The 12,083-nt window shown below is 44.3% G+C and overlaps 1 protein-coding gene across 1 annotated transcript in view; it reads left to right on the top strand.

Annotated features, from left to right (window-relative positions):
- Positions 1 to 12,083, top strand: part of LOC111150849 (pappalysin 2) — a 276,104-nt gene that overhangs the window by 260,072 nt on the left and 3,949 nt on the right.

Here is a 12,083-nt window from a genome sequence, read left to right as displayed (position 1 = left end):
GCAGATGCAATGGTAGAGATGGATACACTGGTCATGGGGGTTGTCAGACCAAGCAGGGTCCAGCAAGGAAGTGGGGATGATGGGGGAAGAAAGAGAGCAGGGACTAACGGCAGATTTAACACAATATTGCTGCTATGTCTGTATCTCAGCTCTCTACAGTAGAACGTAAGAGAGAGGGTGAGTATCAGACATCTTGATTTAAGTATTTTCCTGCCTTCAGGCCATATTATATGTGGTCGTTCTATTCCCATAGTTGGAAAAGGTAAATATAAGATCTGGGACTACAGGCCATAGTTAAAAGAGAGGAAGAATGACCAGATTCTCTTTGGGAAGGCTACTGCCCACCTTCACAGACAGGAAACCATCAATTCCTGGAATATCCAGGCTCATTGCACACAGAAAACAAACAGACAAGAAATAGCTCCTGGTTGCATGGTATACTTATTAACATTAATGAGCGTTTATCGTACACCAGGTGCATACCAAGGAATCATTACCCTTATTATCATTCCTGTTCAGTAAACAGGAAAGTGAGGGGCTGAGAACTCAGTTACCTTTCCCAAGCTCCAGAGGTAGTAAATGTGCGATAAGTACAGGAACAGACAGGCAGTCTGATTCCAGAGTCCCCATTCTTAACTGGTAGGAAGATTAAAAACAAATAAACAACACATAAACTGGGGACTTAGGACTTACAGAATACCCAACTAAGAGATGAACCCGGGGTACTGGTCACCTGTTGGGACACTTTCCCTGGGTTTGCAAGCTTTAAGCTGGAGGAAGAGGTGGCGGGCATGTGCCACTGAACCCTGTTGAGCGAGGATCGGAGACCCAGGAAATGAGCATGGGGAACATGTGAAACAGCCGATCAGTGGTGAGTGAGTAAGATACACGAGACCCTTGCACAGAGACTAGGTTCCATATGGGGGAAAGGGAGACTGGACTCATCTACCAATTAACGGAGAACAGAACAGCCAGATGGATGACCCGGAATGGCGTGACAGGGTGAGCTTGAGAACCACGATAATCAGCCACACGAATTGAGCTGGTCATAGACACAGGAACTAAACATTAGACCGGGGCTAAAAGAAACAAGACTATTGGCAAGAAAATATTCTAGAATAAATATGACACCTCCCTCCTGCCATTCCTTAACTCAGCTGGACTTGAGTATTTTAGGGGGTGATAAAACAGTCATGTCTAAGTTGTGGAGAGAGCCTGGCAGAAATCAGGCAGGAGAGAAAATGGGCCGGGCCCCCTCTAGGCGTGTGTTTATATGGAAAAAGAAAACAATTAGAGCTTCTCACTGTGAGCTGGGACAGGGTTTGCTGACTGATCAGGCTCTATTTCTTAAGACTTGGGCCTTAGATTTTCTAAGTGTTCTTTCCAGCTATTTTTTCAATGAGCAAACTTTTTGAGAAAAGTTTAGCAAAATTTGAATAGTCAAAGGGTCATAGAAAAACCTTCATCTCCATTCGTCTTCTACCCAAATACAACCATTTTCCAAATCCTGGCAATTTTCCTTCTCAATACTCCTGTTTGCTTTTTTCTTTCTTTTTTTTTTTCCTGGTTCCATATTACAACCAGTCAGTTCTGTTCTTCTCAGTTCAGATCTGTTTTAGGTAAATTTCCACCTTCTCTGAACCCTTCCACTTCTGTCCCGAACATCTCCCACACGGTCCCCAGATCCAACCTCTGAAACACAACTTCTATCGTGTTCTTCTTCTGCTCAGAACAACAACAACAACAAAAAAAAAACAAAAAACCAACAAAGCAAACCTTCCAGTGCCTCCTGATTGTCTTTAGAACAAGGACCAGCTAGATTCCTCTGAATGGAGATTTTGACCTAGTTCCAAATGTGGGCCATTAGTTCTTGAGGCAGAAAACCACAGATGCATCTTTAATTTTTTATTGCCCTCTTGCTAGGATTTTTCTCTGAACAAATCCCATCTGTGCTCAAAGATTAAATCTAATCCTATATATTTCATAAAGCCTTTCTGAAATGTCCCAGCCCCTTTCCCATTCTGAACCTATAGCTCTTATTGGTGCCATTAATTACTTTGGGAATCAATCCTCCACCAGCCTTGAATTCTTCTCTATTGTCTCAGATGCTGTTCAGATTCTGCCTTATTCAGTGCTGATGATAACAAAACTTCTCTAATGCAGACTTTGTCATCCATAGAACCTACTGTGGGGCCTTGTGCCTAGAAGACACACTAAGTATGTATTGATTCAAAATCCCAGGATTTCAGCAGCTGGCCTCAAGCCTGGTTCATAGTATATGTTTTGAACATAATATCCCAGATTATACATTTTTCATGGATTTCTATAGCATTGACTTTTCCTCAGAGAGTGGCTTTGCATGCCCATAGTTGTGGCAACAGATTGGACTGAGATGTGGTGTGGTGTGTCATTACTATTTGATAACGATGCTGGAGGCAGCATGAACGTGTCAGGATAATGACAGCATGAGCCTGGGCAGCAACAGTGGCTCTGTGTCTTTTCTTCAGACGTGTTCTTCAGCGGCTCAAGTCCTTGGTGTTTTAACTGGTCATATGGGTATGATAATAATACCTCCCTCACTGAGCTGTTGTGAGGGTTCAGTAAGATCAGGCATACAATCCTTGTAGCACAGTGCCTTATGCACAGAAAATGCCATATATAAGATAAAAATAGTGTCTGGTTTCTCTATGACGGCTTGTAGTTTGTAAAAATATTTTTACCTTCAGGTTCATTCTTTATGCCAGGAGAAATTGTATATGTCTGTGTGTGTGTGCATGCATGTGTATATAGAATAAAAACACATATTTTAATGTCATATCTATAATATACATATTGTATGTTATTATGACACATCTATCTTACATATGAGTACTGCGTATAGCAAATGTAAAATATTTATGTGTATGTGTTTATCTGTATGGAATATATGTGTATTTTATGTGTATATTACATGTATGTAATCATGTGTATATACACATATATCAAAGAGAGAGAGAATGGAAGAGAAAACAAGTGCTGTTATATCCCAGGAACACTTGGAAACGCTCAGAATCATGTGATTTAGATTTGCCCCAAAGTGCACCCTCTTTGTGAGGAGCTGGGCATGGTACTGGAATGGCAAAAGGTTTGGTCAATTGCTTTGATTTCTTTCAACAGCTCCTTCCACCCTAAGAGTGTCTGCTTTCTCCTCGAAATTTCTCCCAGTGTGCTTGATTGCTAAGGAGAGAGAAAGAGAGAGAGAGGGGAGAGATGTAGGAAGGGAGGGAGAAGAGAAGGAATGAGAGAATGGGGAAAGAAAAAAATAAAACGCTCAGCAAACAGCGGGAGGGCCAAGAAAAATATTTAATCCAAACAATGAATATTGTCGTTTCCTCCCACAGTCTGCATTCCCAGTCATCTTCCACAGGCAGGCATGGGGAGCCAAGAAATGCCGAGCTGCCTGGCATGGGCGTGCGTGTGGCAGGGCGCCGGAGGGCGAGCATGCGTGGCGAGATGTGGTAGAACATTCCCCTCGCCAGCCCAGGCCGGCCTCAACCTCCCATGAACTGCAGGCTGGCCAAGGAACCAGAAGACAGGGACAGAGGGAAGCAGAGGCTCAAAGTCAGGGCAGGGCCCCGGCCTTCTTCCCTGGGCCCTCCTCCAGGTGCTTCTCTGGCCATTTGTCCCTGCTACAGATTCTCCACTTCTGACTTCAGTCCGGTTCCTAAGCCTTTGTCCCCTTCGCCTTCCAAAGCTACTATGTCAGCTCTCGAATGGACTATGCACAGTGTAAGGTGCCCCTCCGGGGGGTGCAGACCTGGCACCACAGCTGGCAGAGGGCCAAGAGAGGGGGAGCTCTGTGAGTGACCACTAACCGCGGTGACGGGAGCCAGCCGGGCCCCACATGCCCAGCAAGGTGGCTGCAGCGGCCTGAACTTTTGCTCCCAGTTTCATTCTTCTGAATCTTCAAGTCTGCTTCTCTAAGGGTCTGCTGTTACTGAGTCTGTACCTGGCAGGTCATGCCTAGCCATTTTCAGGGGATGTTGTAGACAGAGTAATTGATAGCGAGCACAGATTACCTGGGGAGGCGAGGGAACAGGACAGAGGAAAGGCACCTTATCTTGGAGGAAGGCAAGAGGAGTGCAAAGCAGAAAATATTCTTCATTTAGAAAGTCTCTTCTAGAGGAGAATCCATGAATCTCACTCACCAAACATTCATTGAGAACCGACTGTGCTGGGTGTTGGGCTTTGTGCTGCTGTGGGGTCCTGTGGCTCATGGAACGAAGGAACATGTCCCTGCCCCGTGGTCCTTACAGAGTTCAAAACTCTTATGTTCGAGGTTTCTATCTCTAACCTTGAAACACAGTAGGCTGGCTCCAATTAGCAGGAGAGGAGACAGGAAATTCCCCTGCACCAACTATTGCCCATCCAAGAAAGCCAAATGCAGGCCACCTCTGCCCCTACCATCTTCCCCCACCCCCATCAAAACAAGAAAAACAAAGTCACAAGAATCAGTGGGCCCACCAGCCTGGCCGTGGAGAGGTGAATGAAGTCCGATGGTGTTGCATTATTAGTTCTTGCTGGGAGCCCAAGCCCAGCTTTTGCTGCATCATAAATATCAGGATTCTGGGAACACCACATTTTAGAAGCGTTGTTGCGTGATTCAAGAAGGAAGGAAGGGCAATGGCACAGTCATCATTGACAGAAGATCTGGACCAGCTGACTACTTACATCAGTGGCTCCAAAAACAAGGGCAAGCGTGGAGGACAGGAGTCAGACCACTGGAGGAGGAGAAGAAAGGTTTGGGGTTTCTTTGTTTAGGACATGGAGACAAGCAATGGCCTACAGGGGCCTGGCAGTAACCTTGCGATTTTGGAGATGTGATGAAGGATTAAGGATGGTTGTTGGGAACAGCGTGCTGGGCACTGTCACGGTCATCTCATGCGGTTTGGCAGAAGGGAGCAGGAGATAAGGGCCAGAGGCACTAAGTGTCTTAACATGGGTAAGGCCTCCATGTCAGTGAGGGCCAGGACACACTCCCATCGGTCGCAGTGCCTCACTACTGGGGCATTTCCCAACAAATGCCACCAAATCAGGAGGGCCGCCTCATTTGTTTTTTGAACCTCTAAGATAGCATAACCTGTGGAGGGATATCCTCTTCTGTTTCTGTCCTTTGGGAAAAAGAGGTCTAATTTCAAGCCAACATTTTTCTGGCACAGATCAGTGCAGACTCTACCTGAATGCTCCCCTGCCTCGTCTTCACCCGTCGGGGATCTCACCCTGCCCCCTGCCCCCTTCCTTGGAGTGGGGGTGTAGAAGCACCTGGCTGGGTCGGGCCCAGAGCAAGGGCTAGTGGGGGAGCAGGCCGGCGTCTGTTGGTCGGTGAGGTGGAAGAGTCTGTACCACTGGGTCTTTATTTGCAGCGAAATGAAAGGGGCTGCTGGGAGGTTGTTTTTGGCTAAAAAGTAAGTCAGAGAGTCTTCTCACTTTCCTGTTTTCCTGTGGTGCACGTCAGGGAAGAGGTGTCTGTGATGGTTTGGGGTTTTTCAGAGGCTAAGACACTCAAGTCACCGCTCTGGTTTTGAGGAGAGTCCTGGTTTCCAGAAGCCAGTCAGGCTTCTCCTACTCTGTTTTTATAATTTCCAGAGCCATTTCCCTCGTCACCTGACTCCTTTATGACTCAGATGGTACATTTGTGGTGGCAGTGAGTGGGGCAGGAGGCTCAGGGATGAGAGCAGCCATGGCTTTGACTCTAAAGTGTTGCTGGTAGGCTCTTGAAGCTTTTCTGACCAGAGTCTCTGTGGAGGGATCTCAGACAGCAACGCACAGCAGTAAAAGCAATGGGAGTGTTCCTGCTGCCTTCATAAAAGTAGGATTCCTTGAGTACTTACTGTGGACCAGGGACTGGGCTAGTTTTTCTCCTCCATTTGCTCATTTACCCCTCACAACAGTCTGTGAGGATGGTGTTATTCTCACTCACCAACAAGGATACTGCTACTTAAAGAAGTCCAGTAATCTGCTCCGATCTATGAGTTGGTAAGGATAGAGCTGGGGATCTGGGCACAGGTTTATCAAACACCATATCCCATGCTCCTTATCACCGGACTGTACAGCCTTCATCATTTTCCAGAGCAGGAGGTCTTGAGCCCTTGTGTACCTGGAAGCTGATGAAAAGTGTACAGGAAAAAGAAGTCATCTGACCTTATTTTGTTTGCTTTTCTTTTTCCATCTCGATATATCCCAGCCATTTCTCTCAGAAGAACTGGTTTTTGCACTATTTGATCATTTCCATTCCAAGGCTGTGCTTTGGTTTTGGTGTCGGATGGAAATAAAGTGGCTATAATCGGGCTTTCGTTTTGGACCCCATAAAGTTGCACATTGGTTTTTCCTTTTTTGAGAGTCTGGTGGATTGCTCTGGCGGAGAGCTTTGAAGCCCTACGCCAAGGCTATATGACCTCATGTAGACCACAGGACTACACCCCAACTTTGGATCCCTCTCTCAGGGACACAAATGGGATGCTTCCCTCTGCCCATCCAACAGAATGTGTGTCTTCGTGGCCTTTCTTTGAATTACATCTTACTTGTCTGTTGTTTGTAAAGCAGACCCTTGGCATTCCAGGGTCTACTCTACATTTCAACTTCTATCTGGTAACCCAGCAAATCCTTAATATCTTAGTGATTAGTGGGTTTGCATCATCTTGTCTTCAGGGCTGGTAGGTAGGAACAAATCTCCCAGTTCTAACTGGGCCAGGTTACCTGTATGGCACTGCTGTGTGATTGTGTCATTCCCTATCAGTCCTCACAAACACAGCCTTCTTATTAAAATACTAATGGTGTCACTTACACATTCCCCACCTTACAGAGGCCCAAAACCTGGGCCCCTATTCCCAATCAGCTGTGAAAACCTAACAGCTGGATTACAGATTATTTGCCAACATCCCAAAGACGGTCATGTTTTCCCCACCTTCTTCCTGCTCTGGTATTGAGTTTCTTTTTGCTTTGAGGCCATGGTAATTTTTCTTCTTTTTTTTATTACCCCAGCTCTGGAGTTGAGAGGATATTGTTAAATTTTATTCAACATTTTTAGGTTGTTTATAGCAAGAGAACTTTCCGATGGTATATTCTGCTGTCTCTTCCCACTCTTAAATAAACATATACCAATGCTCTATACATAGTAGGAGAGGAATAATGGAAAGGAGGGATCTGTTCACAAAATACGCTAAGGAAATGTTGTTAACCACCCTCATATTTGTTCATTTATTAAGAACCTCCTGTAGCATCAGGCATTGAACTAGAGGCTGGTTCTATAAAGATGGTTAGACCCTGAGCCCTTGGTAGTACAGAGTGTTACGTCCTACATAATGCCCATATGGGTAAAATATACCATAATAATGCACAGACAGGAAGGACTCTCTGGGCCCAGGAAGCCAGACGAGATTTTCCAGAGGCGGTTGTATGTAAGAAACTCTTCCTGTAGAATCCATCTCAGGGTATCTATTTTAATTTTACATTTTCCAAGAAGATTGTTGCAAACCCACAAATGTGAGATCATTGGCACCCTCCCACCCCAAGGGGTGAACACTGGAGGAGGGGAACAGCTCCATTTCCTCTTTCCGTCAGATGACGGCAGAGAGCAGAGAAATAATCTGGCTTGAGCATTCTGGGACCCAGAAATAAATGTTTCTGGGTTGCAGGCATCTGCCGATGGGATGGGAGTGTAGTGCTGCTTCCTCCTGGGGAAATCAGCCTCTAGGGAAATAGGAGAAGACCAAGCCCCGAGGCCAGAAGGAGTGATGGTGCCAGGCAGCTTATTCGGGATAAACTTTGTCCTACAACTGAAAAAAGCAGAAGTGAAGTTGTTGGGGCTCCGGGGCATTGACATACGTACAGCCCTTTTTGCTTTTGTGTTGGATCGTTGGGCTCACTTTTTTGTCAATTCTCCTGTAACTGAACCTGTATTATAGAGGTGCCAAAGGAATTTAAATTACTCTGCATTCCCAATAAATTAAAAGATGAATGAAATCATCAGATAGTGGCAGCATGCTATAGTAGAAAGAACATCAGATCAAGAATTCAGAGACTCTGCCTTATTCCCAGGATGGCCACCAACTTGCCTTACAAATAAGACATTTCTCTTTTTTTAAGGCTCCATTTCATCATTTGTACAATAGGGGTTTGGTACTAAATAGTCTTCAAGACTCCATCCACTTCTTAAGCAAGGTGGTCTTTAGCTTCCAGGTGTTTGAGTTCCTTCTGAACTTTTCCTTGTGATTGAGCTCCAGTTTCAAAGCATTGTGATCTGAGAATATGCATCCAACCTTAGAATGTCATGTATCTATGATCCTTTAAAAAAACAAAAAACAAAAAACAAAAAGCAAGTCGTGTTCTGGTCATTACTCAAAGACCTTGTAAGTTTTTTGCCTGTGAAATTCTAAGAGCAGCCTTGCAGTGAAGCCCAGCCAGTATGGACATGGTACATAGAGCTTTGGGTTCAGTGGAGGAGAATCAGGCTGGAGAATCAAGCGAAGCATTCATTGGAAATCCAGAGAAAAAGAGAAAACGAGCACCCCTTCTTATATATACTTATAAGAGTTTCCATTTACTTCAAGGACTCCACTGGCCTGGCACATCTTTGGGGCCTCGTGCAGCCCGCCCAATAAGAAGATACAGATGTGGGTCCAATTTGTCATTCACATGACTAGAGGGTTCTGATGGAAAAGGATGTGGGGGAAAGAAACTAGTGTTAAGCTTTAGACACAAATGTGATTAGCATCTTCTGGTCTGAAACACTCCTCAGGATGAAAAATCAGGATTCTGCCCTGTGCCTCACCTATAGGGAGATAGTCACTTTTGGCTGAGACCCCAACCTATAGGGCATCAGAGCAGACCACCTAAAGTACAAAACTAACCTTTCTAAAACGTCAGCGTGGTCATGAGTTCTGTTGCAAGCTATAGCAGAAGAATGTTCCTAATGTAGTTGAAGTAAGAGAAGCGTTATCAGCCAATCAGGCAATGTTTATGGAGCTCTTCCTGGGGTTGGGCCCTGTGACAGGCAGTCTGAGACCACCCGGATGTCTATTTTCATTTTCTCAGGCTTCCCCTCTGAATCATCTAGCCCTAATCTCTCCTCCTAGAGGCTAGATGTAGCAAGCCAGCCCATGAAAGCTCTTAAAAATCTCCCCAGCGAAAATCTGACTTGTCTCCTGTCTGCTTCCCTATGCTAGCACTTAATTGTCATAAGTTATACTTGTTTACGGTGGATTCTCTCAGGGGCTGAAACTGTGTTTTAGTTATCTTTGCATCCCCATAACAATGCCTGGCACATAGAGGTTTGGAATCAAGGATGTTGAATGACTGAATGAATGACTATATCCATAGAAAACAGACAGGGCCCACCATCCCCATGCCTAGCTTTGCAGAACAACCTTAAACAGAAAATAACACAAAGAATATAGATAACATAAAGAAGGAATTATTTTTACTTTGAGAAGTTTCCAAAGTTGTCCAGTTTCCATAGTCATATAGGTGTATGGGCTGACAGCCCTTCTGATTTCATCACTGACCCACAACCATTTCTATAGCTAACTCATCTGCCTGCAACACAGCTAGCCAGCCATAGATATCCTCAAGTTCATGCATCATGAGAAGAGAAAACTAGCCTCTCTCTCAGATCTAGGTATTTACTTCAGGTATAATTTAAGAAGCTTGATTCATGAAGTTATGGGGTGTGTGTGTGTGTGTGTGTGTGTGTGTGTGTGTGTGTGTGTTTTAGAGGAGACTCACTTAATGCAAAGGTAAGCAGCCCACTACAGAGTCTTCCTGTACAAAAAAAATGAAAATGAAAAATGTTCATGTTGATGACTTCTTATTCTATTAGTTATTAAAAGGCAGAGTGAGAGGAATTTTGTAGGTTTTTTTTTTCTTTCATCAAAATGGTTAAGATGGAAAATGAAAACATGTCTCCTAAAGAAATAGGCTATAGGTATTTGAAAAATTCACTTACGTGAAGCACTTTGTTTGCTAATGTTACAGGGTAAGTGAGGTCTATGTATGGTTAGTAAAAATTCACCTGTGGACACATTGTGCAGAGAAACCCAACACTTGCACCCTCTGTTAGGGGACGTTTCCTGGAGCAGAAGTGATGTACTCAGTCTGACACCTCTCCGTTATTGAGATTTTGATCTAATCTACATTCAGTCTTCAGATGCTTTAAAAACTTTGGATCAATTAGTCATTTTTCCCTTTCTATTTTTTCCATTGTAACTTTGGACTCAAGCTGTCAGGCTTCCCAGGCACATGTTGCCATAGGAGACTCTGTTTGTTTAGGGTGGAGTAGCTGTTTTTGGCAGGTTAGGGGAGGAACAATTAATTCTAATAGGTATATAGTAAATTAAATATTTGGGTCTTTCCAACCTTTTCTCTGATTTTCTGCCCCTTTTTATAAATTTCCTTTTCTTCCCAGATGACCCTTTAAGAGCAGAAAAGAAGCTTCTAGAAAGAAGTTTCTAGAAATCACGTTCAGGCTCTAACAGTAGACACCCACTGGGAGCTAGAGATGGTCACCTAGACCATTTCTGCTCTTTTCAACCTATCTTCCCTAGTGATCCTGAGAAGCCATCCTTGGGGAAGACTTTGGAAAGACTGATTCTCTTGGATCCTTGAATAATCCATTCAAAAGTTTAAGCTATTCTTATGAAAAGGAAGCTCTCCCTTTAATCCTCCATACTGAAGACCACACTTTTACATGTAAGAGAAGTATTTTGGGTGCTTTTTGGATTTTTATAGACAATACCATGAAAAATAAAGAAGGAACAGATTAAGTTTTGCCAATGAGTCAGTCAGGGTTGGAGACAAAGTAACAGATGCAGTGTTAGAGGAGGAAAATATACTCCACCAAACACTTGAAAAAGAAAACTCTGGTAGGGGTGGGAGATCTCAGGAGACGTATCTGGTCCTCCTGGGAGGACCCAAGAGTATTTATGGGTGTTAAGGATATCGCCAGCCGTATTTTGACTCCGATTATCTGGCTGCAATTGTAGCCCCAAGTCCTGATTGTATAGTCATCCCAGGAGCTACAGAGCCAGTGTCACTTGCTCTGGTGTTAGAGACACATGCACATCTCACAGTCTTTGTCTCTTATCCCAGTGAGGCCCGTGTTGAAAACAGAATTCATTTTTACTTCCTGCTCTCAACTGCCTTTGCCATGCAGCTGTGGAACAGCTGTTGAGTTCCACCCCACAAGTAGCAACTTTTCAGTGATCGGAATGCTGGTATACATCTGGAATGATGTTCAAATGACCTCAGGACCCCATAGAATAAATCAAAACATTGAAGTAATAATTTGGATGAGCTCGTTCTGATGTAATTCAATTGCCGAAAATTATTTAACGCCCCCCCTTTTTTTAGTTTAGTTATCTATCTATCTCATCAAAGCACAGTGAAATAGGGAACAGTCCCATTATTTGATATTTAAGGAGGGTGGGGGGAGAGAAAGTGATTTAAACATGCAACCTGGAAGGTGACCTCAGAACTCAGAAGTCTACTGACTGTCTTGTGGTCCAAAGAGTTTGGCCACAAAATGTTTCCTGAGGCTTCTCAATTAGGCATCCACTCAGGAGGGGAAGCAGCCAATGTGATTGAGTAGGTGGGCTGGCTGGCATGGCCTCCAGAATACTGTGGGACACTGTTTTTCTCCAGGAGTGGTTCTAGGGAAACAGCACATTGGGCTTTTTTAACCGCTTGTTGCTGTTCTTATCATACATTCCCTTTTGGGGAGAAACACTCCATTAACTCTGGTTTGGCCTGGGCCCCTTTCCCATTTTGGTTTCTGTTAACTTGTAGCTATAACAGGACTGAAGGGAAACAGCTTCACTTCCTCTGCTCTCACCCTGCATCTAGCTGCTGTGTATTAGGTAGCTGTATGTCTGAGAGTATTTCTGTTCCAACACTGGTGTCCCAAACCCTAGGACCCCTGCATTCTGGACAAACATCATTTGAATCTTCATAGCATGCCAGGACTACCAGGGTCTCTGAATACAAGTACCAGGAGAAAGGGTGGAAATTATAGTTCTTAATCCAGGAGAAGAAGTAGAAAATCAAGATCT

Source organism: Enhydra lutris, unplaced genomic scaffold, assembly GCF_002288905.1.
Source record: "Enhydra lutris kenyoni isolate GAN:26980312 unplaced genomic scaffold, ASM228890v2 scaffoldscaffold24, whole genome shotgun sequence".
Classification (NCBI taxonomy): domain Eukaryota; kingdom Metazoa; phylum Chordata; class Mammalia; order Carnivora; family Mustelidae; genus Enhydra; species Enhydra lutris.
Note: the sequence above shows the minus strand (reverse complement) of the source record. Positions and strands in the feature narration are given on the sequence as shown.